The sequence below is a fragment of the Ostrea edulis genome, chromosome 1 (assembly GCF_947568905.1).
Source record: "Ostrea edulis chromosome 1, xbOstEdul1.1, whole genome shotgun sequence".
Classification (NCBI taxonomy): Eukaryota; Metazoa; Mollusca; class Bivalvia; order Ostreida; family Ostreidae; genus Ostrea; species Ostrea edulis.
The window spans coordinates 85,383,019-85,410,915 of record NC_079164.1 but is presented as its reverse complement, the minus strand read 5'-3'; the positions used below and the strand labels follow the sequence as shown (position 1 = coordinate 85,410,915).

The 27,897-nt window shown below is 35.1% G+C and overlaps 1 protein-coding gene and 1 long non-coding RNA gene across 2 annotated transcripts in view; one reads left to right on the top strand and one right to left on the bottom strand.

The window, feature by feature from the left end:
* The first annotated feature begins 87 nt into the window (after positions 1-87).
* On the top strand, positions 88-7,221 carry LOC125677237 (uncharacterized). Its single transcript, XR_007371005.2, has 3 exons — positions 88-272; positions 5,311-5,373; positions 5,518-7,221. It is a non-coding gene; the product is annotated as an uncharacterized LOC125677237 (long non-coding RNA).
* Positions 7,222-27,639: 20,418 nt separating this feature from the next.
* Positions 27,640-27,897, bottom strand: part of LOC125677249 (CD109 antigen-like) — a 291,878-nt gene continuing 291,620 nt past the window's right edge. Inside the window, exon 39 of the mRNA XM_048915256.2 lies at positions 27,640-27,897. This exon is cut by the window's right edge and continues 2,532 nt beyond it. The gene's annotated coding sequence lies outside the window, so the exon portion shown is untranslated.

The following is a 27,897-nucleotide window of genomic DNA, read 5'->3' as shown; positions in this document are numbered from 1 at the left end:
TGACACATGGTAGAGAGAGAGAGAGAGAGAGAGAGAGAGAGAGAGAGAGAGAGAGAGAGAGAGAGAGAGAGAGAATGGTTTTATAATTTGTAGACAATGTGTTTCATTCTATAATACTGCCATATGTTGTACACTCCAGTTTTTCTAATTCCTTTCAGACTTGAGTGCCTGCTCTCCACTTGTAAATGGCAACAGGTCCAAAGACAAACAGCGAGGGAAATTGGTCTGCAAAAGGTTGTGCTTTTGGAAGTGTGCACACAAAGTCTGTTTTTGTAAGCTACCCCTTATAGTTGACTGTTTACAGAATCCTATTATTCAGAATATTGCTAACCAATTGTCTCTGTTAGCTAACATCTCATTTCTCCAATGTAGCCACCGTGGACAGCTGCTGTGACATATGTCCTAATATTGACTTCTACAATATACAACGTATGTCGTAATATTGACTTTTACTATACCTATTGTATTGTCCATACTGGAAAAAGCCACACAGTAAGTGTTGTGCAAATGAATAATCCTGCCAAAATCTTCTGTAACATGTTGGCAACTTAATGAAGTATTGCAGTCTTGTGACTATAATATTTCAATTTCAATTACCCTTTAAACTATTAAAGATTTTATTAAATTATCAAGAATATTAACGTACCTTGAAATAGAATCTATAAACAAAAGGAACAACACACCTGTGTATTCTCAAACTTGAGGTTAAAAAAGAACAAACAACAGTTCTAAAAAATAACGGTAATTAATGGAGCAAGAGACGGTGTACTAGTTTCTCTTATTGGTTTCTCTAGCATGGGGCAAAGTTCAGAGTGAAGGAAACCAACGATGGCCAGAGGAGTGATGTAAAACATTTATACAGCAGCAATAGGAGAAAACAAATTAAATCAAGGAAAGAAATGACTAGTGATTGACAGGCTAATATATACAGTGATTGACTGCAACTTGACATACAGGGCAATACTTATAGGTTATAGACTTTGTATGGGAAAATATGACGACCAAGTTTTTTGGCGCGTAGACGGACTGAGCTTGCGAGGTCCGTCCGCGACAAAAAACGAGGTCATCATATTTTCCCCCACAAAGTCTATAACCTTTTTATTATATACTTTCAATTTCATTTAGAAACTATCAATAATTTATTTTTAACAATTTCTTTATTGATTTAACTGAGTAAAAAGATGAAAAACACGAAAACTTTTAAAATTAACGACGTAGTAATTTGCTTGTGTATTGATTGTGATGTAATGTTTGCAGGCCGGAATGTTTCCAGGCATATATCAGACGATATATGCCTGCAAACTTTTAAAGAAAAAAGAAGAGATGAAATTGAAAGTATATAATAAATATAGTTATTGACTGCGACTCGATACATACATGTAGGCTAGTAATGATGATTTGACGCACAGTTTAACATTATAGTGATTGACTCTGACTGGACACATAGGCTAATAACTATGATTTATATTGAAACACAGTAAAACATATATAGTGTTTGAGTGAAACTTGACACACAGGCTAAGGCCAATTCAACTTGATTAGTAGATTATCATCCAGGGTCACCAAAAATATGGGGCGGGTGGGAGTTTTTAATTTTTTAATTTTTATTTCCCCGAGAAAAAAATAATGACAAATGGCATATCACACAAAGTGTTAATCAAGCTAACATTCAAAGAATCCTTGGTAGAAGATATAAAACCAACATTCTGTGACTTTAATCAATTCACTCATATGTCACTGGGAAGCAAGTTTGTTTGAAAAATCGGGATGGGCCCTTTTTTAGGGGCGGGCGGGGATAATAATCTATCAATTAATTTTAATTGGCCTTACAGAAATAATGGGGTAATAGAAATTAATCATTGGTTAATAGCTAGTACTAGTTGGTGTCTGCGTATATACCATATTTATGTTATTCTGTTTCTGCTGAGCCGTTTGGCTCAAGGATAATAAAGAACTTGAACTTGAGATGGTCAAAATATATATTACACACTATAACTAGGTGTTCTAGCTTTTAATACACCACAGCTGAGCTAAATAACCTGTTTTAACCCCATCTCTGATATTTCCTGAATGAAATGCTGGCTAATGATTGGTTTATGTCAGACCTGTGAGTGCAGCTAGAGTATTACCTATATATTCTGTCACTAGAAATTCAATACACTGTCAACGCCTACTATGATGTCATGACATACATTTACCTGTCAGTGTGCCTATTATGATGTCATGAGTTATCATGTGATGTAAACAAAACACAAATATTTCGAAATGGTATGCATCATTAGACACAGAAAAAATAATTAAAAAAACCCCAAAAACTGATTGATTCAAAAGAAACTCTCAAAAGTCACAAAAAGAAACAACTGATCAATTCAAAAGAAAAGTTACAAAATAAAGAGCTTCTATCATCAGTGTTATGCTTTATTTACATTGTAATTTTGATCATATGCAAGTTTTGATTTTGTTGTTGCTAAAAAAATATATATTGTCTCCTGTTATCAACCTTACCGTTAAATGTTCAATTCCTTTTGTTACATAGTCACTGACCAAATACTATTAGTTATGAAGACATAGCGGGTCCTTTAAAAAAATACGCCTCGCCCAATATGTTTTTTTCCCTGCATTATATTATATTACCTGTATATAGCTTACAGGTAAGTTATATAACCTGTTATACAGTATACAGGTGAGTTATATAGCCTTTTATACAGTACACAGGTGAGCTATATAACCTGTTGTACAGTATACAGGTGAGTTATATAGCCTGTTGTACAGTACACAGGTGAGCTATATAACCTGTTGTACAGTATACAGGTGAGTTATATATAACGTGTTATACAGTACACAGGTGAGCTATATAACCTGTTGTACAGTATACAGGTGAGTTATATATATCGTGTTATACAGTACACAGGTGAGCTATATAACCTGTTATACAGTACACAGGTGAGTTATATGTAACCTGTTGTACAGTACACAGTTGAGTTATATAACATGTTATACAGTACACAGGTGAGCTATATAACCTGTTATACAGTACACAGGTGAGTTATATGTAACCTGTTGTACAGTACACAGGTGAGTTATATAACATGTTATACGGTACACAGGTGAGTTATATAGCCTGTTGTACAGTACACAGGTGAGCTAAATAACCTATTATACCAAATACAGGTGAGCTACAAACAAAGGTAAACTACAGAGTCTGGCTAGCCTGTTACATTTACGATACAGCTGCTAGATGTGACATCTGTGCTGTCAAGGTAACATGTGGTCCAACCGACTGTGGCAATCACATTGATTACCTTCAATTATAGTATGTGCTTTCTAAAAACAATTTACATGTACTAATACGTAATCATTTAATATCATGCAATTTTTGTGGGTGGATCTTAAAAAATGATGATAAAATACTTAAAAACAAAGAAACATAATAAAATGCTGCTATTGTACATGCATATCAATGTCCTCTCAGAATCTGATTTTACAACCAGGTATATATCCAGGTAAAACCCCTCTTCATTCCATTTAATCTATGTAGCTATAGATGGGTAGCTTGTACACTATAGACAGGTAGGTTGTACACTATAGACAGGTAGGTTGTACACTATAGACAGATAGCCTGTACACTATAGACAGGTAGGTTGTACACTATAGACAGGTAGGTTGTACACTATAGACAGGTAGGTTGTACACTATAGACAGGTAGCCTGTACACTATAGACAGGTAGCCTGTACACTATAGACAGGTAGCTCACCTCTATGACCTGGGTTTGATCATCAATATTGGCAGTGGTTGTATATGAGAGTGTATGGGGGTCACTCACTCAACACACAAATTTTCTCCAGGTACTCTGAAATCCTCCCATACTAATGACCCACCTCATGCAAACATCTGCGGAAAACTACATAAAGGACCCCATTGAACTTTTATGAGTTACCCTGGAATTTACTATCAAAGCCAAATTAAATTTTTACAATCTTTCTCTTCCCTCTAAATGTACAATTCTGGCTAAAAAAAACTGGTATCTTCCATCAATTCCAACTCTTTGGCTCACTGTAAGAGTACTATTCCAGCTATTTTCTCTATCAGTTCCAGCTATTTTCTATATTAGTTACCATTTCCTGCTATTTTCCCTATCAGTACAATTCCAGATATTTTCTCTATTAGTACAATTTCTGCTCTTTGACCTGTTTGAGCACAATTCTGAATCATTGCCCTACTTTCCCCCAGAGAATACTACCTCTACGTCCACCTTTCAATAGGGGCACATGTTCACATGTCAATGTGGCAGGTCGAATTCCTTGAATTTTATGTAATATGGAAAAAATGTAAAAGATGTGTTGGAGAGTATGAGAAATTATAAAGACATAGCCCAGACTCCACTACTGGCATTCTTGCACCTTTTCAACTTATATAACAGTCAAAACTTAGAACAACCAAAGAAATGAATTCCACCAAAAAACCAGAATAGCCTGTTTTTCTCCCGCCAGATGTTTTTAAGATTACTTGTCTAGTATTTAAACTTATCAAGACTGACATAGCTAAATCATATGGTTCAAATTTTCACCTTCGGTAGCTGGAAAACTTTAAATGATTATGCAGGTTCGGAAGCGACAGACTGGCGCCAAGCGAGGGGGAGAAACATGTGCAATGCTTGACAAAATCTGGAAAAGATGCCATTCGCCCTCTGAATATGAAACACATGTTGAGGAATCTCAAGAAAGTCTGGGTTCACTCAGATGAGGAAGGCAGGCCCATCATGCATTGCCCTGATGAGTTTACTGGTGTTCGGGAGAAAAAACAAACACTCACTTGAAACTTGTTACAGAGCTGGCTGTAACAACACGTCAGCTTTAAAGGGCTGGAAATGAAGTCAGGGTGATACACAACTACCAGAGTAATGGAATTCTTCACACCGATAACACACAGGAATTCTGTACTTTCACAGTTCTCCTAACCCAAGTATCGTTACCAATTGTTAATTGTGTAGAACACAATGTATGGAAGAAAAAAACTCGACATGCACTTACTAATGAGACTCCATGACAACCTGAGCCATCGTCATAATAATTACATATTGAAATATTCCATCTCCATTTGGGGAATCCAGGAAAAGGACCTCACAGTCACAGAGTACTATAACAGTATTAAAAATGCATTTCTACATTCATGCTCTATAATGTGTTAATTCCTTCCATTTTCTGCTTGTTACATTATAGGAAATAATAAGATGACATTCTAAAACTGGCCTGCTTTTGCAGGATAATTTTTTAATTGAGTTTAATGTTGCATTTTCTCATTTTCCGCAGCATTTTCTGCAGCTGGGGCCTAATGTGGAGATTCTCGAGGACAATGGATGACCTTTTGTTGTGGTAAATATGAAAATCAAACTTTTGCATTTATTAGGCAAATGTAGAGTCATTTAATGTTCTCAAAGATGGAGGGAAATTCCAAATAACTGAAGAAAAGCAAAATATAGTGTCAAATATATGTTGTATTTCCTTCTGATTCAACAGAAAACCATCACATTCAGACACAGTGGAGTTAGTGCCACACGATCCCCAATAATACTGAATATCTGATTTGACTGTTAAACAAGTGACAGCTGACCATCAGAAAGAATATCCTTTGTCCTGCCCATTGGTGTGACCTTATGTGACCTCAGATGACCTTAATTGTATCAATCAAACTCAGATATCAGGAGACTTGACAAACATTTACAAACACTCATTACTGAGTTTCCTTAGCAGACAAAAACAAAGTGATTCTCTTCAGTTGGCCTCAGGCTTCTGCAACGGGTGACACCAGAGTCAAACAGACACAGAGGCAGCTCCCAGTGGCAGCACTTACAACTGGGAAGTGTGAGAACAAGATCAGAGAGGTGCTGTCTTCACGAATTCCAATAATCAATTAAACATCAGTAAAATCTCAAAGATTCAAATGCTAGGGCATGTGGTGTTGAAGAGTTAAACAGATGCAAGGAGAAAAAACTGGCGCCACAGTGATACAGAAAAAGATATACATCCCAAACGTTACAGAAGACAGAGCTACATATAGACAGAGTTGTCTTGTGTTCAGTATACACAAAACACACAGCTGTGGCCTCTTACAGAGCTATATAGATAGAGCATGTTGAAAGCAAACACACACCTGGTTTGTTTAAAGTTCAAGGAATGCTATCTAGAGGTGTTCCAAATGACTGTGAACATTTCCCTGCTATCTCTCTGTGGAGAGCAGGGGTGGCTGATTGATGTAGTAGGGAACCAGTCTGAAAATCTTCTAATCACCTATAGCCTGAAGTTACATCACATGAAAAGTTCCAAACACTCTCATTTATTGAAAATTGATGACATATTTCAATATACATGAATTGCTTTCTGTAAACAAGCTCAGGACAAGCCATTTAAATGTACAATTATGTATCCAATATAATCATAATTATATATTAAAGAGCACAAGAGAAAAAGCACAGGCACTCGACATTTTAAAACTCTATTAAAAAAAAAATTAGTCTTTCAATAAACAAACTATGCCCAGGAAGATAATTTTATGATAGATTTTTAAAATGTCCAATATGCCTGTGAGGAAGAAAGGATGAGAAAATAATACATCTATATGTATATTTTTCAAACGTATTTTGCATTGTTATTTGGTATATTTTGCAGTACTGGGATTATTAGCATATAACAAACAATATAATTCTCAATTTTCTTGCATTAAATTATGATGCATGGTGGTAATTAATTAATACTTCAATTATTATTGTTACATACATATCCAGTTCTCCAATTAAATCAAGCCAAACCAGTGTAATGAATGAAATACTATTTTGTAAATGGTATTTTAAAAACAATTTGTAAGTATTTATTCAATCACATTGTTATTCATAATGCATGAAACGATCCTGATTTGGAAATGACGAATCTATCTGCCTAGAAAGCTTTAATATACAGTATAATCTGTCTAAACCGGCTATGTGTGGTTCCAAAGAAATTGGCCGGTTTGCACAGAGTCCGGAGTGCAGAATGTTGACAATAATGAGAGTTGCTTCCCTTGTATTCACTATCTATGCATACGTGTGTAATGATTGCTAACGTTTTAATATATCACAAAAGAATTCAAAATGTAAAAATATAAATGTCAGTGTTTTATTGTCGTGCTCATTTGAAAAAGTTTTAATTTTTATTAAACAGTTTAAAATCTGGGAATTATTCGCGCAATTTTCTGTTGGTAAATTGCCGATTTCGTCTACATCATCGCCGTTATCAAGTGATACATTATGGACGTTCGTCAAGTTTGTGTTGTGTTCGTTTAAAATTTGTCTTTCCCAGCTTTCATTGTAAATGTTTTGCTTTCAACTGTCTCAATTTGTGAAACGGAAACTAATGGAATGCCGAGTGATCGACCGGACATTGCGAGTTGTGCTAACTAACTGCATATCATCACTGTCTGACTCGCCGTAGAGCTCCGAGAAGTCCACGAGGGGAAACCCTGCTTTTGGAAAACATAACGGGATTGTTGCCGATTTTGTTTCATTCCAAGAATGTATCGAATTCATCGATTAATTGAACTTTGTCTTTTAATGTCAGTTCTGGTCTCTGTCGTTAAGGGGAGCGCCATTACCTCGAGCGTGGTGCTGTCATAATTGAAAAGTGCACCCCCAAAAAATCAGGTTTTATTTTAAACTGATCGCGACTCCTTGCCAGTTGCACTATTTTACTTACCTGTGGCTTCCCTGGAGACACCCTTTGTGTACACCACGTGTGATCGACCGAATACCGATAGGTTGGTCATCGTGGGGTGGCTGGTTTAAATGCGATAATTAGAGCTAATTACGAGCAGTTGGGATCTTGTGTACACCGAATACAATTGACCGCAACAATTAGGGTGGTGTATCAACGAGGGGCCGGTTTACACAGGATAATTAAAGTTAATTGATAGCAGTTGGGACTGTGTAAGCCGGCCGATATACAGAATACGCAGTATCCGCAGTACAGGGAATTATTAATAAAGGATTTGTTAAAGAAATGTTAGGGACTATATTTTGTGGCCGGAATTGACAGAGCGCCGGAGTACTCAGAGGCCGGTTTGGACAAATTATACTGTATATATATATATAAGCTTATATATATATATATATATATATATAAGCTTATATATATACATATACACACACATATATAATTATATATATATATATATATATATATATATATATAAAGTACAGAATCAGCAATGAACTAAAAATGAACATAACTGCCCTAATTAAGTGAAGAAATATTTAATATAAAGCTCTGAAAATTTCACTTTATTTGGATACTCCCACTTCCGCCCCTACCCAGGGTTGAACTCATGAACTGCGGAACCAAATCTCCTAGCAGCATGTAACCAGCACACTAAACCATCTGGGTATAGATATATATATATATCGACGACTGCCCCGGCCATTTCGGTGACTGACCAGAATCTGTGACCTTTTGTTTATGTGTGCGTGTTGTCGTTTCCGGGTGTAGATTGCGTCATCAATTTTGCCGTAGTGTTTGCAAACATACACAGAGCAAATAAGCCCATTTACTTATTACTTTTTCAAACAAACCTTCAAATTAATATAAAGTATACCAAAAGTCTAGAACTCTACACTATGTTATGTTATTCATTGACGTTTAGTTGCACATTCCTCCTGTATAAATGTTTTTACAGTTACAAACTTTTGGTAAACTTGTATTAACAATGGTCACCGAAATAGGTGACGTCACCGTTTTAGGATCACAAAGTGACATGTTTTTTGTTACGAAAATATATTCAATGAAATTGGAATTTTTGGATGAAAGTAAAGGAATTCCATTACTTTAAAGGTAGGTGTATTGTTTATTTATTTAATCCAAATTATTAATGAGAAAATCACGGTTTATCACTAAGGTCACCGAAACTGGTCAGTCGACGATATATAGGAACATACATGTACTAAATATTCATATCAAAAAGTCCAAAATTTAACTCTTTTCAAGGTTCTTTCTGCTGATTTCAACACATCTCTTTAATAAATGTCCAGAAAACTGAAAATATCTTGGCAGATTTGGATTGGATAAAACCCGATTTTCTCTTCATTACAAATTTTTAAACTGAAGAAAAATTGGCAAGAAGAATTCAGTAATACAAGGCCTGGTTTTTTGTTGTAATTCACTACTTTCTATAATGTTTAAAATAGATTTTTTTTTTATGACAGAACGTCACAAACAGGAACATCTCTAGCAAGTTTAAAAGGATTGTCTGAAAACAGTATAGAAAAGCATCATGCATTCAATATAAGAAAAACTCTCTGAAATCTGACTGTATTTCTTCAAAAGCTCCCCATTTCTCATGACCTCCAGAATAGGAATCAGAATGAATGTGGAAATCAACATGTCAAATGCACAGGAGACCCAATGATTGAAGTTAAAGAATCTGTCAGATCGATCTGGAGACTGATCCAGAGAAAAAATGACTAGCTATTACAGAATAGACTGGTCGAGACAGGGAGTGGAGAAAGAAAGCCTAGTCAGAGTGATGTCCCCTGCTGGGGGCCCTGCTGGATTTGTCACCATTAATAAATCTTTATCCACATTCCTCCACACTGCCTGTCTATCACAGACACAGTAATCACCTACAAGAAGTTACTGAATGTGTTAAACAATATAGATATTGAGCACCATTAAAAGCAGTATACCTACATAATGTCATTTTTAAACCTTTGTAAGGAGGAATAACACATCCTATTGATTTTACAAACTGAGGTATGCCATTGTGGCCAGAATTATTTCAAAAGCTGTTCTGTGTCCTTTCAAAATTCATTCCCTGTTTGGGGGAGGGGGAGGGGTGATCTAAAAGACAAATGTATGCTCAAACATATAGATATTTTTGGTTTTACAAGATAGACAATAAATTGACACAAATGTTCATATAAAATATATCAAGTTATCTCTAGACTTACTGCATATCAATAATAATTACTTATATTATATATGTCTTACTGACTTGTATTCATATAATATGGTACTATCTAATTCTCTTTCTTCATGATTGAAAGTACTTGCACCTCAGCAGTTTGAGATAATAAGATGACGTTGCACGTGCTGTTAAAAAGCAATTATGATTTAACTCAGCTGAGGATTTTTTACTCCTGGTTCAAACTTACCATGTAGTCCATTCACATTATCAAACTATTAACCTGTCAAAGTGATCTGAAATAGGAAACCAGGCTGAAAGAACTTCACACAGCGAACAGGGTAACATACATATATACATTCATATATATATATATACATACACAGATTTTCATACTACGATATCAGATATCATACTGTTCCTCATTAAATTCTCCCAGTTAACAACTTCTAGTATAAAGTAGATGTTATCTTAATGAGGCTGACAGGTGTCTACAACATAATCTGTGATAGCACCTCTACATCTCATCACACTTTGTTGTAGGGCAGGCCAGCCTGTCATCACCTTAGAATCTGTAACCCATGCCTTCCAGCCCAGTATGACTGACCTATGTCCATTAATTGACCAGATTATTATTAGTTGCCAGCTGTCTCTTTCATCAATCTGCTGTTACATGACTCATCATTGGGAAGTGGAGAGGGATCGTTGTAACTACTGAACAAACTCCCCACCCCTCCCAACAAACTTCCCTCCCCCTTCCAACAAAATTCCCACACCCATTAAACTTCCACTCCCAATAACCCCCTCCCAATAAAATTCCCACACCCATCAAATTTCCCACACCAAGCAACCCCTCCTAACAAACTTCCCACACCCAACAAACTCCCTTCACCCACCCCAAACACAATATTTATGTTTATTTTGAATGTTTTTGTCATAACTAACTTATTTTTTTTTATTGGGATCCTTATTATTATTTTCCTTTACAGTAATACAAATTCAAAGCACCAACTGCAAAAATTCTATAGATACACATCTTTTGTAAGCATCTCTTCAGCCCCCTTCCCAGAGATCTGGTCAAATTTGACACAATGTTTTTGGTATTCCACCAGGAAGTATGTCACATATACAGATGGTGTTCATCATACCTACTGGCTGTCCACATTCATCATCCCCATCATTATTCTAAAATACAACCATTTTCTTAATTATTTGCAATATTAAAGAACTAAGAATACTGTACGCATCTGTTTGTTCTGACTGTGAAGGAGTTCTTCCTCTGTTAATACGTCTTCTAGATCGTGTGTTTACTGGTCCCCATTTGTACTGTACAAACTAACCACTCTAAGAGGTCGCCTGATTACTGAAGTCCACCTGAGAGCACCCCTACAAGAAGCCTTAACAGCTGCGCTATGCATCCACTGTTTGTTTCTCTCATCATTCACTCATATCCGCACCTGAATGTTGGGGACATTTTCAATATATTTCATGCTTTGCGACTTAATTGCAAAGATTGAAAACCCAGTGAACACCTGATCAAGGCTACTTAAAAGTCCAACACATTTCTCATTTCTCCCTCATTAATAACCAACTTTGTCTTACGGGAGCAGCAGACACAACAGAATGAAGCATCTCCTAACTTCATTTTAATATCTGTGGAAAAATCTGATGCATTGTTGCCTTTTCTTTTTCAATACGTCTTAAAGTTCAAGTACTCACATATTTCTTGCTCACATACATGTGCACAAGACACTGTCCATTTCATTTCTGAGACACTACCTATAGTATAGGTGATTATTGACTTGTCAGGTCCTGCCAAAACCAGGCACCATCAATGGTATAAGTGGCACAAAAGTGTCAGGTCCCTTCATTTTTTGTTTGGTTATTCAAAATGCTGAGCAGATTGAGTTCTTACAAATCTACACACAGTGACAAAAGTTATCTTCCCTTTAAATGGATTTACAGAACACCACCACCAGTATTTAATCCAAGTACTGAAAGTACTGAAACTAGGTGACGATCAATGCAAAATGTCACAAAGGTACTTATGTTATACTGTATGTCTATTCTGTTTCACTCCTATGCTGTTCCAACACTCTTCAAAATCGATCATATCTTATAGAGTTAACTGCTGCAAAATGGCATTAAACTCTAAACAATCACCCTATGCTGCAAGGGAAGAATTGATGCCTTGAAGGTGAAATAAGAAAACAACAGGAAGCAGATTTAAATCCACATGCTGTCATTGTTTAGAGTAACATTTAGCTTTAATGAGAAATTATTGAGGATTAAATACCTAGAATTTTAAGTCCATGGTAGCTAAAATCGATCCTTTTAATTGATTGCAAAGCAGAGATTTAAGGCAAAGCAAAGCAAGAGAAAGGAAAGGACCATTGTCTTCAAAACCATCAATCATATCACCCATGTAAATATTCGATATTGATACATGTGTTAATTGATCTTGATCAATAGAAAGGTAGAAATGATAAAGGCAAATGATGTAAACGAAGATATGAATGATTACATGAAACTATGACACACCTCTACAACAAATCACCTTCTTGAAGCAATCCACTCTCCTAGTGATTTTTCATTACCCTTTTTATGAACAATACAAACTAGTGAATTTGCATCATATGCTTCCTTCAGAAAAATATCAAATCCCTGGTGAATGTTAACAGTTACACATTATTTAAAGAAATCTCATTGTTGTCTTTTCATTTCATTATTTTTAGTACAATAAAGTTTCTTTTTATATCATTCAAATTTTTAATGATTTTCCCTATATATTTGTATGTAAACCTTTGATCCCCTTTTGTGGCCCCATCCTACCCATGGGGGAATGATTTTAGCAAACTTAAATCTGCACTATGTCAGGAAGCTTTCATGTAAATTTGTACTTTCCTAGTCCAGTGGTTTTTGAGAAGAGGATTTTTAAAGATTATCTCTATAAATTTTTATGTTAAATTTTAATCTCCTATTGTGGCCCCATCCTTCCCCCGGGGGTAATAATTTTAACAAACTTGAATCTGCACTATGTCAGGACACTTTTCTGCAAATTTCAGCTCTTCTGGCCCAGTGGTTCTTAAGAAGATTTCTAAATGATCTCACCCTATTTTTGCATTTTCCTGATTATCCCTTTGAAGGGGTATGGCCCTTCATTTGAACAAACTTAAAAGCCCTTCACCATAGAATGATTTTTGACAAGTTTGGTTGAACTTGGTCTAGTGGTTCTGGAGAAGAAGTAAAAAATGTAAAAAGTTTACAGATGTACAGATGGACAGACAGACAGCAGATAAAAGGCGATTGGAAAAGTTCACTTGAGCTTTCAGCTCAGGTGAGCTAACTAGGGATCAAGTTATCACCATACCGGTATAAATGTTTGAACAAAGTCTCTGAAAACAGGTTGAAATTAATTGTATCAGGCACATTGGTGGGATTTTTGAAATTCCCAGTGATTTGTTTCTATAATGCATGATCAAACAAAAGGCTCACAGATGTCCGTACCTTATCAGTCAGCTGGGCATTATTTAAAAGTATCACAAGCTCCAAGAGTTACAGAATAATTTTCCTGTTCTGTATATATAGACTACATTTTTATATTCAGCAGCAGTATAAAACAAAATGTGTTCTCCAAAATTAAAAAAAACCCACAAAAGTCCCCAAAAGTGTTCCTACTGTTGAAAGATACAATGATTATAATTTATGTTACATCAACACTATATGACTATTTTGAATCTACCCTTGGGTTGCGAAATTCCAATCTTTGTACATCCCTTTCTGCTTTCCTAAATATGCCTTCAGTTTTTATACATGCAGTATCAGCAAAATTAAAAAAAGACATTTAATCACTATGACCATTCTGGTCCCACTCTGGTACCAAAACCCCGGTCCTATACTCCTTGGATTCTGAAATTTACAATTTTGATAAATGTCTACCTCTCCTTCAAAATATCCATTTAGTTTCAATTTAGTATCAATAATGTTAAAGAAGATATTATTTTTTACACATAAACACTTTATGCCAGGTTTGGTCCCACCCTGGATTTTGAGAACATGCATCTACCCCGAGGATCATGAAATTTACAAATTTGGTAGAGGCTCACCGGCTCTACATCACTATGTATTAATTTAATTATCCCTAAAAATGTGGGGTTGTAGAGAAGAATTCTTTTTAAAAAATGGTCAAATTTTACCCACTCCTCAGCCCGGAGGTGCAGAAATCCTCAAATTTATCATTTATGTCACCCTAGTTCAAAAGATGCTTTATACCAAATTTCAAACGAATTGGAAGGGCAGTTATCAAAATTTGAAGAAGTTAAAAAAGTTCAATTGTTACACACGACAGATGATGGTGTACACTGACTCAGGTGACCAGTAAAACTCCATGTTTTCCTAAAGATGAGGTTGCAGTAGCTCCATGTTGTCGAAAGAAATAATACTCAAATTGTTTTAATGATTACATGTACCATCTCTTTAAAATTTTCAATTACTAAGACTTTATTTAACTTGCAAAATTAACGTCATCTCATGAGTTGTTGATCTCTTAATTGTAAATCAAAGATTGTGTCAACTCTTGCATTTGTTTCATCTCTTGCAAATCAAAAAGCATGTCAACTCCTGAATTGAATTGTCTATATTTTGGAGTTGGTAAAAAAACATTGGATGGGGCTGCAATGAGTGCAGAATTCTGCTGCTTAATTGTCTTAAAATTAGCAAGTTACAAGGTCATCGAAACAGGAATACGTATAATCGATTCTGGCGGAACTCCATTGGCAGTAAAGATCCCTCCCTGCTCAAAGGCTGTAAGCACCGAGCATATAGGCCTAAATTTTGCAGCCCTTCACCGGTATTGGTGACGTCTCCATACGAGTGAAATATTCTTGAGCGGGACGTTAAACAATATTCAATCAATCAATCATCATAATTAATCTATAATCCTGCAAATAATTTTGATTAATGTTTCATTCCTTGAATTCTTCAGAGTGAACCAATGCAAATCATATTTGTTTCATCTCTTGAATTTTTCACTTTATGTAAATGATGTGGCATTTCATCTCTTGAATTCACTCCTATTTTTAATCCACTTTTCTCTTAATAATCAATACCTGTGTACACCTCTCAAATATTAATTCTTGTAAAATTTTATCCTGGACATTTGTTGATAATTCTTATTTATTAATAAGAAATGCGATATTGAATAATTAGGCTTTCTCACTTTAATATTTTGTCTCCAATTGAAATGCTGTACAATTTTATAGAAGATGCAAGTATACACACCATGCACAAACTGAACCATCGTTTTTCTCTACAACGTTTGCTCTTAGACTACTACCTAACTACATGTGCAATAACATAAATTGTTTTTTTTAAAATTCCATAGGACGTTCTAATGTCAAAAAAAAATCAAAAAAAAAAAAATCATAAATTCTTTTCAAAAAAATCTTCCTAGAGGACCAATATTTTTTTTCTGAATGAGTCCATGCAGCTTTTATTATTCTTTTTAAAGCTGATCGACTGTTCCATTATAGCAGGCTCAGCACAACGTCATTACGTAATAAATATAATGCAACTGAAATTACATGGACGTGACCTACTTCAAATTGGTCAATACAACGTCAAATGACCCAGATATATATCCTGTCTATTTTTTGTTTACTTTTTACTAATTGAAAAATTGAAAGGAAAGTAATTAAATATTTTAGATAAATGACGATAACTTTTTCGGTGACTTAGAGCAGTATCAGCGTTTCTTCCCAGAATGCTCTTCGAGATAGATGTCGACAATAAACAAACACACATGTATTTACTAGCTATCGGATGAATACATACACTACACATTGTAACTGATTTTCATTTTTGTTTAGAATAACTCATAAAACAATGCTGATAATTAACTGAGGGTTTTCCGTTTTTTAGAAAGCATCCTTTTTTGGAAGAAATCATTACTTATCTCCCATGAACTCTATTTTCAGAGTAAATGGATAAAAGTAAACAAATCTAAAAATCTGTAATTTTCTACCTCATTTTAAGAATTAACAGGGGAAAAGATGAGTATATCAGACTTCATTATAATAAAGTTGCCAATCGATCATTATCCATTGGGAGAATGAGTTGGAAGAGTCATAAATATTCAAGAATTGGTCAAATGAAAATCATAGTAAATCAGCAGTCTATCATTTCATTTGGACACTGACTATACAATGCTGACTACGTCACCTTGTAAAAATCAATATCATATTTTGACAATTCTTATCTAAATACTGCTAATCCCAGAAATTTGATGAGCTGATACCTGCAAGGTGTGTAAATTTTCTGCATACCTCATTAATTTGAAAGGCGATCATGATCATTGCTTGCTGGAATGGTCCTGATTATTGTTCATCATGGAATCATGATTAATATTGGTTACAGCAACAACTAGATTGCTCTCTTCATTGAAATGTCATAATGAATCCAAACTGGCTTGTTATTTATACATTACATACAGGATCTGGCTAGCATTGGTTGAAGTAGACAGCAGCACTTACTAAAAGCATAAACATACTTGAGATGAAGATTTTATTGTGGAAAAGTTTTAATGCTACATTGCATATCCTGTTTTATACAGTAATACAGTAGATATAGCTTTGTTTTGATTGCTGTTTTATAATTGTCTCATTTGAGAACAAATTCAATCACAGAGAGACGTCACCAGTTGCTGGTGAAGGGTGACAAATTTTGGCCTATGCAGTGTTCAAGGTCATAGCAATTATGGTTCTTTATTATGCAAAACTTACGGTGACAAGGGACTTCCATTATTTAGGTCATATCCAAAAGACCTGTGACTTTCCCTACTATGCGAAACACATGCACTTAGCACATGAACAGTATTAACAAACATCAATGGAAAAAGATCTGTCTGTAAAGCATTAAACAATTAGGAAATCAGGAGCAGGTTTGGTTAAAAATCTGGAGTCATGTAAAAAAAAAACCCCATAAAATAAGGAGAAAACAAGGAAAAGTAAAAAATAAAATCAAACAAAATGGCCATCTAACATCCCTCTAAGTAAGACATTCCGTTTTCCATGAATGCTCAGAAATTTACTTTAAGAATTATAACTTTGAAATACTGGTACAGATTAGAATTTCAAATGCAAGAAATGGCAAATACTGCCCTTGATACACTGAATGTCTTAGGCCATTTTCCTCACTTCCATTTATTGGACTACTCAATATATTTGTACAACAAACAAGAGTCCCACAGGCCGTATTGGTCACCTGAGTACTAGTTAAAAGTATCACTAGTTCCAAGGTCTATGAAATCTAGAAAAAAATTTCCTGTTCATAATATCTAAGCTAAAAGCTAATGTTCAGCAACAGTATAATACAATATGTGTTCTTAAAACTTCAATGCCCCCAAACGTGCATATGCTGATGACAGGCTTTACATAGAATAATATATATATTAACATTAAACGGTTTGACTAATTTGGACCCATATCCTCGAGTCAAAACCCTGGGTTTGCAAAATTCACTATGAAAGGACTATTGGAATGGTAGTTATATCAAGAAATTTAAAATGTTCAGTTGTTAATGCACAACAGACAACAATGGATGCAGACCAATAGAATTAATAAAAATAAAATGTCTGATAAAGCCATTTCTGTGCTTCAAAAATTATCTTACTTATATTCAGCAAATAATAATTTGTATACTTAACACAAATTTTGGAAAACGGTAAAGTTTGCTTAAATATTCTGACTTCAAATAAAGATATTTTGCTACTCTGGACTACCACAGACATTATTCTTGATTCCCCCCCCCCCCCTTTTCTTAAATCCTGTGGGGATCTGGGTTAGAATAGGTCCTCAGTACCCCTTGCTTGTCGTAGAAGGCGACTAAATGGGGTGGTCCTTCGGATGAGACCGCAAAAACCGATGTCCCGTGTCACAGCAGGTGTGGCACGATAAAGATCCCTCCCTGCTCAAAGGCAATAAGCGCCGAGCATAGGCCGAAATTTTGCAGCCCTTCACCGGCAATGGTGACGTCTCCATATGAGTGAAATATTCTCGAGAGGGACGTCAAACAATATTCAATCAATTAATCCTTTTCATAATGTGACATTTATATAGAAAATGTCACAAACTATGTGTTGAACAGCAATTATTTTCTCTAATTAAGGAGGTATGCTACACCAGAGAAATTTGATGTAGATGAAAAGTGGAGAATATGTACAACAATATTTTGAAGTTGAAAATTTTTAAATTTACTTTATTTTGTCAAAAAATACAGTTTTAGTAGAAGATAATCTGAAAAAAAAATTAAAAACCCCTGCTGGACTTGAACCTGCAACCTAAAGTTCAGCAGTTGGTGTGCTAACCTACTGTCAGCTAATCGGCTAGATATTTAAACTGAAAATGAAAAGTCAAATATTGCTGATATTGATATTTTCCTCCACGTTTTTAAAGAAAGTCATGCAGCCATTATGACGATGTGGAGTACCTCCATAACACATATTGATTCTGATTTTACACAAGAATTTAACACATTGCATTTTTTGAGGAGGATAAATGTTGAAAATCAGGACTTTGAGGAGAATTTTACCCAAAATTAGGAAAAAATCAGAAACAGCTCAAAATAAGGCAAAATAAGGAAAATCAGGAGTCGCTCTGCAGACTGAAGAATTGGACCTAGAACTTCATGGTTACAAAGCTGTAACCACCTGGCAACCAGGGCTGATATACGCGTATAGGGTAAGGAACAGAAAATGGGCCAAGGTCACTTTATAGGGCCAAGGTCACTTACAATAGACTTGAGGTCTTTCTATATCAGGTCAAGTTCTTGCTAACATTTTAAAGGTCAGAGGGGTATGTAAGAACAGACTTCTACAAATTTATATACAAAATGGTCCAGTACATGATGAAAGGGAGGCAAACCTCACATTGATTATCAACACATTTAGAAAGATTTCAAACATCCAAAACGAATATCTCATATTTTTTAAAAACGAACTTGAATCATATTAAAGGAGTCAAAATGAATGAAACACCATCTGACACTAGCCTTTCACCATGTTACTTCAAGTTTTTACTTATCCAGATCGATGTCCTGTCATCAATACACAATAAACATGTTTCACCATCCGTGGTACAGCTGCAAGCCAATTTTTTAAGGGGAGACAACACTTGTTGCACACATCGATAATCAATGGCCAAATGAGCACATATGGGATGCCAATCTAATATAGTCCAACACATATTGCCTAGGGAGTCTACTTCGATTTGGTTTGGTGGCGACAGCTGACAGATGTATATATTTCTCCATCAAAACAAACAGATCACTGCATCGATCAACTCAGAATGGAGGAAATGTATATGTTGTCAATATATATAGTCAAAAAACAAAATCCAGTACTCAAACTTTTATCTATAGCACTTTCGTCAGTAGATTTTTAAACAATGTAAACAAGTTCTATTATGACGTCATCCTCGTGACGTTATGTGGGCAACGTTAAACATAATACAGTCATGATTGTGACGTCAGAACATTATACAATGTTAATGTTAGGCACTTTTAAAAATACGGAAATATTTTAAACAGTTCAGTGTATTATAGTTTTAAGCGCCTCTGAATTCCTGTACATTAAAGGAGACACACTATGTAAAACGTATACATGTTAAATAAGATGAAGTAAAAAATTTAACAGTTTAGTTTCAGCTTAAACAGTTTTATGAAATAGTTTTCCTTGGCTCTGCGTAATTGTTCATTTTATTCTTTTACTTTGTAAAACGGAAAAATATAAAAATTGTCTTCACCGCACGAATCAAAATGTCCGCTACACGGTGTGTTTCTTATTGTAGGATCTCTGATCTGTTGTTTATGTACACAAACACGGTCAGCCAATCTGGTTCCTGTTTGTCCTAAATAATTCTCTCGACGTGTAGGGCACGTCATACAATAAAGTAGATTTTTTAGATTTACATGTCATAGTTGAATTTACATTGAAGTTCATTCTGTTTTTGAAAGTTATGGAGTGGCCGGTTTGTATAAATTGGCAAGTACCGCATCACAGCCTCACCCTACCCCCGGGGATTTAAATAAACTTGAATCCACTTTGTACCAGCTTTCAGGTAAATCTCCCCTCTTATGACCTAGTGGTTCTTGCATGAAAAGGATTTGATCCCCTTTTGTGGCCCCATCCTAAAACCCCCTCCCCCCCGATGGTCATGATTTTAACAAACTTGAATCTTCACTGTCAAGAAGCTTTCATGTAAATTATAGCTTTTCAGGCTCAGTGGTTCTTGAGAAGATTTTTAAATGACTCCACCCTATTTTTGCATTTTTGTGATTATCTCCCCTTTGGAAGGCAAATGGTCCTTCATTTGAACAAAATTGAATCCCCTTACTTAACCCAAGGATGATTTTTACCAAGTTTGGTTGAAATTGGCCCAGTGGTTCTGGAGAACAAGTTGAAAGTATGAAAAGTTTACAGACGGACAGAAGACGAATGATCAAAAAAGCTCAGGTGAGCTAAACGGTTCAGAGGGATGGTCAGACGAAGAAGAAGAATTCTTCACACTAAAAGCAATATGTCCCCCTTCTGGGAAGGAGAGACACAATTAAAAGTAAAGCAATTGCCCAAGCTAATCATAATGATAATACATTTCCTGTATATAACATCACAAATGCAATTGCATTTCCTACAAATTTCTTTAACATTTGGCAAAAAATCCCTATTTAGTAAGGTTTTTTTGGCTTCAGAAAGATTTAACAACAAACTAAAAAAACCGAAAATTGTTTTTTTTTTTACCTAATCTTCTGAACCTATAGTCTATGTTTAGTAGTCCTTGACAAACATTTCCAGACTTTTAATGGTTTGGTTAAGACTTTCATGATTATCAGCAAGATAGCTTATTATTACCAGAGAGCAAAGAGCCATAACTCTAGACCAAGCTAGGTGAGTGGATGGAAACCATCAACAGTGTTTACTGGTCCTTAGTCATATCTTTTCAAACTTCTAATGCTTTGGACATGGTCTGCAAGAACGGTCATCTGGAAACTAGCCAATTCCTGATTCACGAACACACATCCCTAAAGTTCAATACCTGACGAAAAACCCAAATTCACATAGTTTCCCCCTCCCCCCTTAAAACTTAAAATATGATGAAATGATGAATGCATGTTGAAACTAATCGATTTTAAAACAAGTAAAAACATACAAATATAAATAACACTGTGTATACCTTTTATATTGTTTATTCACAAATGAAAGTGTAGATTAAAACTTTTAAATGTTCATTAAAATGTAATATCATTTTGTGGTTTTTAACAATCACTTGTCAGTTTTTCTTTTTCCACTTAAGTGTAATCGATGTCGGATGACAGAAACTTAATTACAGGAGTTTTTATTCAGATTTTCATCCGACATCCATATTTTGATCTTGCCTCTAATGTAAGTAATAACTTGGAAATTTAAGACTTAAACATCTGGAAATTAATATCAAAATATAACAAGAGTACCACAAACGGTACATGATAGGCCTGTGAAAATGCTTACATAGGGTGTTTTTCTTAAGCCATAATTTGTAGAACTTTGCTTCAGGTAGTACATGTATCAGCCATCATCAGGCTGTTACATTCTTTCTTTGCATCATATGAATAAAGGGTCTTAGTTAAAACTGTGACAGGAGGTAGATAGACAAACCAAGAGTTCTGCGTATAAAATATTGCCCCAAATTTAACAAAGTTCAACAAAACCTGTAAATATTTAAAACATCAAAGAAAATCAAAAATTGTTGAGAATCAAAATTCATGCACTATGCACATCTTTAAGTTATTTACAAATACCCTAGCTTCTAAACTGTGAGAGGATTTAAAAGGACAAACCATGTCCTTTATCTATTATAATATTTCATCAAAACAGACTAAGTTCAACAACCTGTAATTTTCTCAAAAATTGAGGAAAATCAAAAGCCTTGCCACATGCACATCTTCCATACTTATACAAATACTCTGTAAAACAAGAAGGTCCTCAATTGAAAACTATCTGGAAGGAAAAACAGACAAATCATGTACTCTCTATGTAAATAGTTCCTCAAAGCAGACTAGCAAAGTTCAACAACCTGTAATTTTCTCAAAAACTGAGGAAAATCAAAATCCTTGCCACATGCACACCTTCCATACCCATATAAATACTCCGTAAAATGAGAAGGTTCTCACTTGAAAACTGGAAGGAGAAACAGACAAATCATGTACTCTCTATGTACTCAAAACGGACCAAGTTATGCAACAACCTGCCACGTGCACATCTTCAATACCCATAAAATCACTTTGTAAACAAGATGGTCTTCACTTGAAATTGTGGGAGAAATTTGTCGGACAAATTATGTACCCACCATATGACAATAATGTTCAAATAAAGGGGAAAAACTCCCGCAAGAGAGGTTGAAATGGATCAAAATTGCAACATGATCTAAATTGATGCACAAAGAAGTTACTTAGCAAGTTTCAACTTGATATGTGACAGAGAAATGAAATTAAAAACAGGAAACCCCGAATGGACGGACAGACAGATGTACAAACGTAGACATTGCTGTACCATAATATGTACGGTCTAAAGACGGGTGTATAAAAAGTAGCTATGTAAACTGACAAGTCTGATTCCATACTTAGTTTGGGAGACTTAAAAATCAGGAAATTAATAAAAGGGAAATATGTAAACTAACAAGTCTGATGTGTCCAAATGATCAACTCACCCTCAGAATAATTAAAGTTTATAGCAATTTAAGTGCTAGCAGGACAGAAAACAAAATTTCTATCCAGCATCCTCTTAAAACATTTATAGCCAGCATACTTCCTTCCATAAGGTTAAAACATTTATATCCAACATACTTCCTTCCATAAGGTTAAAACATTTATATCCAGCATACTTCCTTCCATAAGGTTAAAACATTTCTATCCAGCATCCTGTTTAAACATTTCTATCCAGAATCCTGCAAGCTTCATTTTATTTCTTTTACCATACAATGATTAATGAAGAATGAGAAGTTTGCATGTATACTCTCATTACCTCCAGAAAAAAGAATTTGATGGTACATGTATTTATAATATAAGTAATATTTACCGCTTGTTTTTCTGTTCTTTTCTATGTGTGGTTCCTCTGTACGTGATCCTTTCTGCCTGCCTGCCTGTCTGTCTGCGAGTATATACAGAACACAACAGCCCTCAGTCATATGTACACAATCTACGGACCGATGCAAATCACATTAAACAAACAGTCACATTTCATAATCACGTAATTACAACTATCAAAATAAATTCAAAGCCTTTACTAGGTTGTCTACAGATGAACTGAATATACATTGCAGGGCTTATCTTAAGAAATGCATGACAATTTTATGTTTGCTTTGGCAAACACAGAAGAATAGAATGCTAAAAGACAAATACCGACCTACCTAAAGAAACCCCGACCTGAATCACCTCTTCCTCTCAATTTCTTTTGTGTCAATACTAAACATTCCCTTATTACCGTGGAAATAAGTCTTAATATAGGAAAAGTAAATACATCTAGTATGATGACATACAACTCCAGTTTCTGAAAGTGTACCTTAACATATCACTCATATTCTACATCTTTAGTGCTAATGCAAAAATATAAAAAGCATCAAAATAATCAAAGTGCAGAACTCTCGGGAGTTGAAAATTTTCAAACATTTTAAAGAGGAAAAAAAATTACTGCATATATCAAAATAATTCTGCTATTATCTATTTATTGAAGTCCAATATTGATTTATTTTCACCAAGTTTGCACAGTTAACATTGGATCAGTGATTTTATATATTCATTTATTTATTAAGTGTAGAAACTACCGGTAAGGCTTATCATGTAGTATGTCTTAACCTTCAACCCTCTATCATGCAATTAACATTTCCATATAGTGCCTAGCATGTGATGCTTCAACTTCACTTTTCAAATACACACGTGAATATATCTTTTCCTTTCATTTTGTAAAACAAACAGATCTGTTTATATGGTGTTCATAATTTGAAATAAGCTCTCGATCAATTTAAATTCTAGCTTTTGATTGATTGATTGAATATTGTTTAACGTCCCGCTCGAGAATATTTCACTCATATGGAAACGTCACCACTGCTGGTGAAGGGCTGCAAATTTAGGCCAATGCTTGGTGCTTATGGCCTTTGAACAGGGAGGGATCTTTATCGTGTCACACCTGCTGTGACACGGGACCTCGGTTTTTGCGGTCTCATCCGAAGGACCGCCCCATTTAGTCGTCTCTTACGACAAGCAAGGGGTACTGAGGACCTATTCTAACCCCGATCCCCACGGGACTTCTAGCTTTTGAATACATGTGTGTACAAGATTATATTGTTTGGAGACCGTTTTCTGCAACATGCATGATTATATCAAATAAAATGAGGATGTGAATGGACCCACACTAAAGTCTTTTACAATATATTCATGTGTATGATGACAAAGGGAAGTTGAACAAATTTTAATTCCCAAAAATCAACATCTTACATAAAGACACCGATTGAGACAATTTTTGATTGGATAAAATTTTATCCCGAAATCTAAAGCCCCTCTCACACATTCACGGATCAGGAGCCGGTCAACACCGTATGCAAAGTTCTATAGTCATCCGGGGTGATCTGGTGTCTTTGGGCTCTGTGACGTCGTAATGCCGGTGTCAACATGGTGTTATCACGACGCAGAAATGGAAAACGCTGGTTTCCCTCCAGATAAGCCTGCTAGCTACCCGCACGTCCCCGGATCAATACGGAGGATTTTCTTCCGAAACGATCTGGGGAGAAAATTAAACATGTTTAATTTTATTCCTGGTTTGGCTAAATTGACCCATCTGGATGGTCCCGGACGCCGGTGGAAGCATATACTGTTTGTACACGGTGATGACACATTGTCATGGACCATCCTGGACTGACCATCTGGGATGATCCGGCGTCGCATCCGTAAACGTGTGAAAGGGGCTTAAATGATGCTAATCAAATTCAGTAATAGAATTCCATTATTACATACATGTGATATGTACAGACTGCTTTCAACCCCATTAACACATGTACATCCAAATTCATGTGAAATGATAAATTGTAGATTTTCAGGTCTATAGTCCTAGAAATTCGGTCCAACAGTTAATTCACTCAAATTAAAGTCCATTGTTTTGACTGCATACCATGTCAATTTCCTATTGTTGAACTTGTCTCAGAAAAAAGTGCTCAGCACTGTGGTCAGGAATATAAGCTCAAACAGGTGATTTGTATAAGAAAAAACCAAGCCACAATTGTCATTGCTTATTAAATAATTAGATTTGATTTTTCTCTCTAATCTTTACTACATGTAATCGCAAATGCAATACATGTACGATAAGAAAATTAGAAATGATGAAAAAGTCTCAACAACAATGAAAAATTGATATTCTGTACAGATTTTGTGCATTTTGAAAACCTTAGATCTAAAGAGATTGTTTTTATGAAAAACAAATGTCTCCCCCGCTCCCAATATTGGAAGTCCTTTAAATGAAACCTCCTCCCTTTCATGTACTGCATGGTATGGAGGAGAAAGCATGAGCAGGAACATAAACATTATGAACTCCAATAAGCATCGTAGGAGAAGTGTTCACAAACTATTTTACACCCTTCACCCCTCAGATCCACTATAACTTTAAGGATAACAATTGGATCCTCCTGTCGCTACAATATGCATTTCTGTAAATGGCAATGAAGTATTGTACAAAATTTCAAGTCTATCGGATGAGCCATATAGGAGGAGAAGCGCTCACAAGCTATTTTAACATCCTCCACCCCTCTTAGATCCACTATAACTTTTAGGAAATTATTGGATCCTCCTGTCTCAACAATATGAACATCTACAAATGGCAATGAAGCATTATACAAAGTTTCAAGTCTATCTGAAAAGCCATTTAGGAGGAGAAGCGTTCACAAGATTTTGTGACAGACAAATGGACATACAGTAGTCGGACTGAAAGTACAAAAACAATATGTCCCTCCCTGAAAGTGGGGAGACATAATTATGTACAGATTTTTCATTCAAAATCATGCCAAAAGGCATTGTACAGATTTGTGGTTGAATTTTAAATTATCACACGTACAGTCAACTCTCGATAAACCGCCACCTTTTGAATTTATGGTGTTATACTTTGGCGATGAATTCAATTTCCTCCATCTTGGGCAGAAAGAGCTACAATTCTTGTATATATGTAAGAGTTATCTTTCCTAATACTTATATGTAATGACAATAATGTAAAAATATCTCGTAATATTTTTTTTCCAAATTTTCTAACATGATTAAAATTGTATTATCCATAAGGTTTCCTTTTAAAACAACACACAAACATGTACAAGAAACATACATGTATACACAGTATGTTCAAAGTCATCTAAACATCTCGTCCAGTGTCGGTATTTAGTGCACAACACGGCCGTTTCCTGGCAGGTGAGCCGTGATAACTGGAGGGTTGACAAGAATTTCATCTTTGCAATCAAAATATCACACATTGTCCTCCTTTTTATGGACAGTAAAAGCTAGAATATGATTTCCTGATGCGTACATTTCGGATGGTTTCCATGGTATGTAATAATTTGCTTATTTTCTCTGAAATTCAACAGAAACCTCTCTTTTGTGGCAAAGCCATAGCTAAATTGAAATATTTTTCTATTGAAATTTCAATATATTGTTGAACATATCCTCCACTTTTCATCCATTATACAAATTTCTCTGGTGTAGCATACCTCAAGTAATAGGAGAAACATTCTTAGAAAAATGCAGCATTATAATGAAAATGGTGATGAATTAAGTGGTGATAATTCAAGAATTAACTGTATGTTATTTTCAGCTTATATAATAAGTAAATATGCAGCACTCCTCCTCAGTCACAACACTTAAAATGTTGATTTATATCTCCCTTATCTAAATCAATCAAATACATTTCTGAATTAAAAAAAAATCGCTATAAAATGCATCAAAGATGCGTATGGCCCAGTTGCAGTTTGGAAAATTATGCACGCTTGCATTCACGAAGTAAAACATGCACATATTTAATATAGTTTATAAGTACGAAGCTTTGAATGGCCGCAATAAGTATTTAGTGTGATAATGACCTTGACCTTTCAAAAGCAACATGAATCTTGAATGTCATCAGGATTTGAAGTCTGATAAACATGCACCAGCAAGTACATGTATAAAAGTTAGAGGCAAGCTCAAATCTACAGTATATAGTGAAAAAGAGACCTTGACCTTTGACCTCAAAATAAATAGGAACCTTCCTCTTTCAGATGTTATCAAAATATGGAAGTCTGACAAAGACGCACCAAGTAGCATGACTGGACAAGCTCAAATCTATGGCATTTAGTGACAAAGTGACCTTGACCTTTGACCTCAAAATAAATAGGAACCTTCCTCTTTTGGATGTGATCATGTTATATAAGTCTCACAAAGATGCACCAAAAAGCATGAAGGTTAGAGACCAGACAAGCTAATTGTGGACGCCATCCACCCGACTGAACGCCTATCCTTCGCCAATTTAAAAGTCGAGATTTGCTACGCAACTCAGCTAAAAAATATCCCATGCAGATTGATGGAATCTTTTATAATTCAGCTGAAATTTTTATTAGAAAAATATACTTTGCACAAAAACCTTTTGGAAAAAAATAAATCCCAAAACCAACTAAAACCCTAAAGATTTTTGAAAATTTTATTACAAGAAGCAACTACCTCTTTATACAAAACAATTTGAATAAGCTTTTTCTAATTCATTTCTAATTAATGAAATGTTTGTTAGTAAACTGCAAGTCATTGCCAATTAGTCAGAGATACATATATATGATCTCACATGGTTTGTGGTTCGATATGATTTATCTCCAAGGATTTGTGTTTTTCTATCCCTGAGCATTGGCTAGGGGATAGAAAACACATAAAAAGTTGGATATAAATCATAA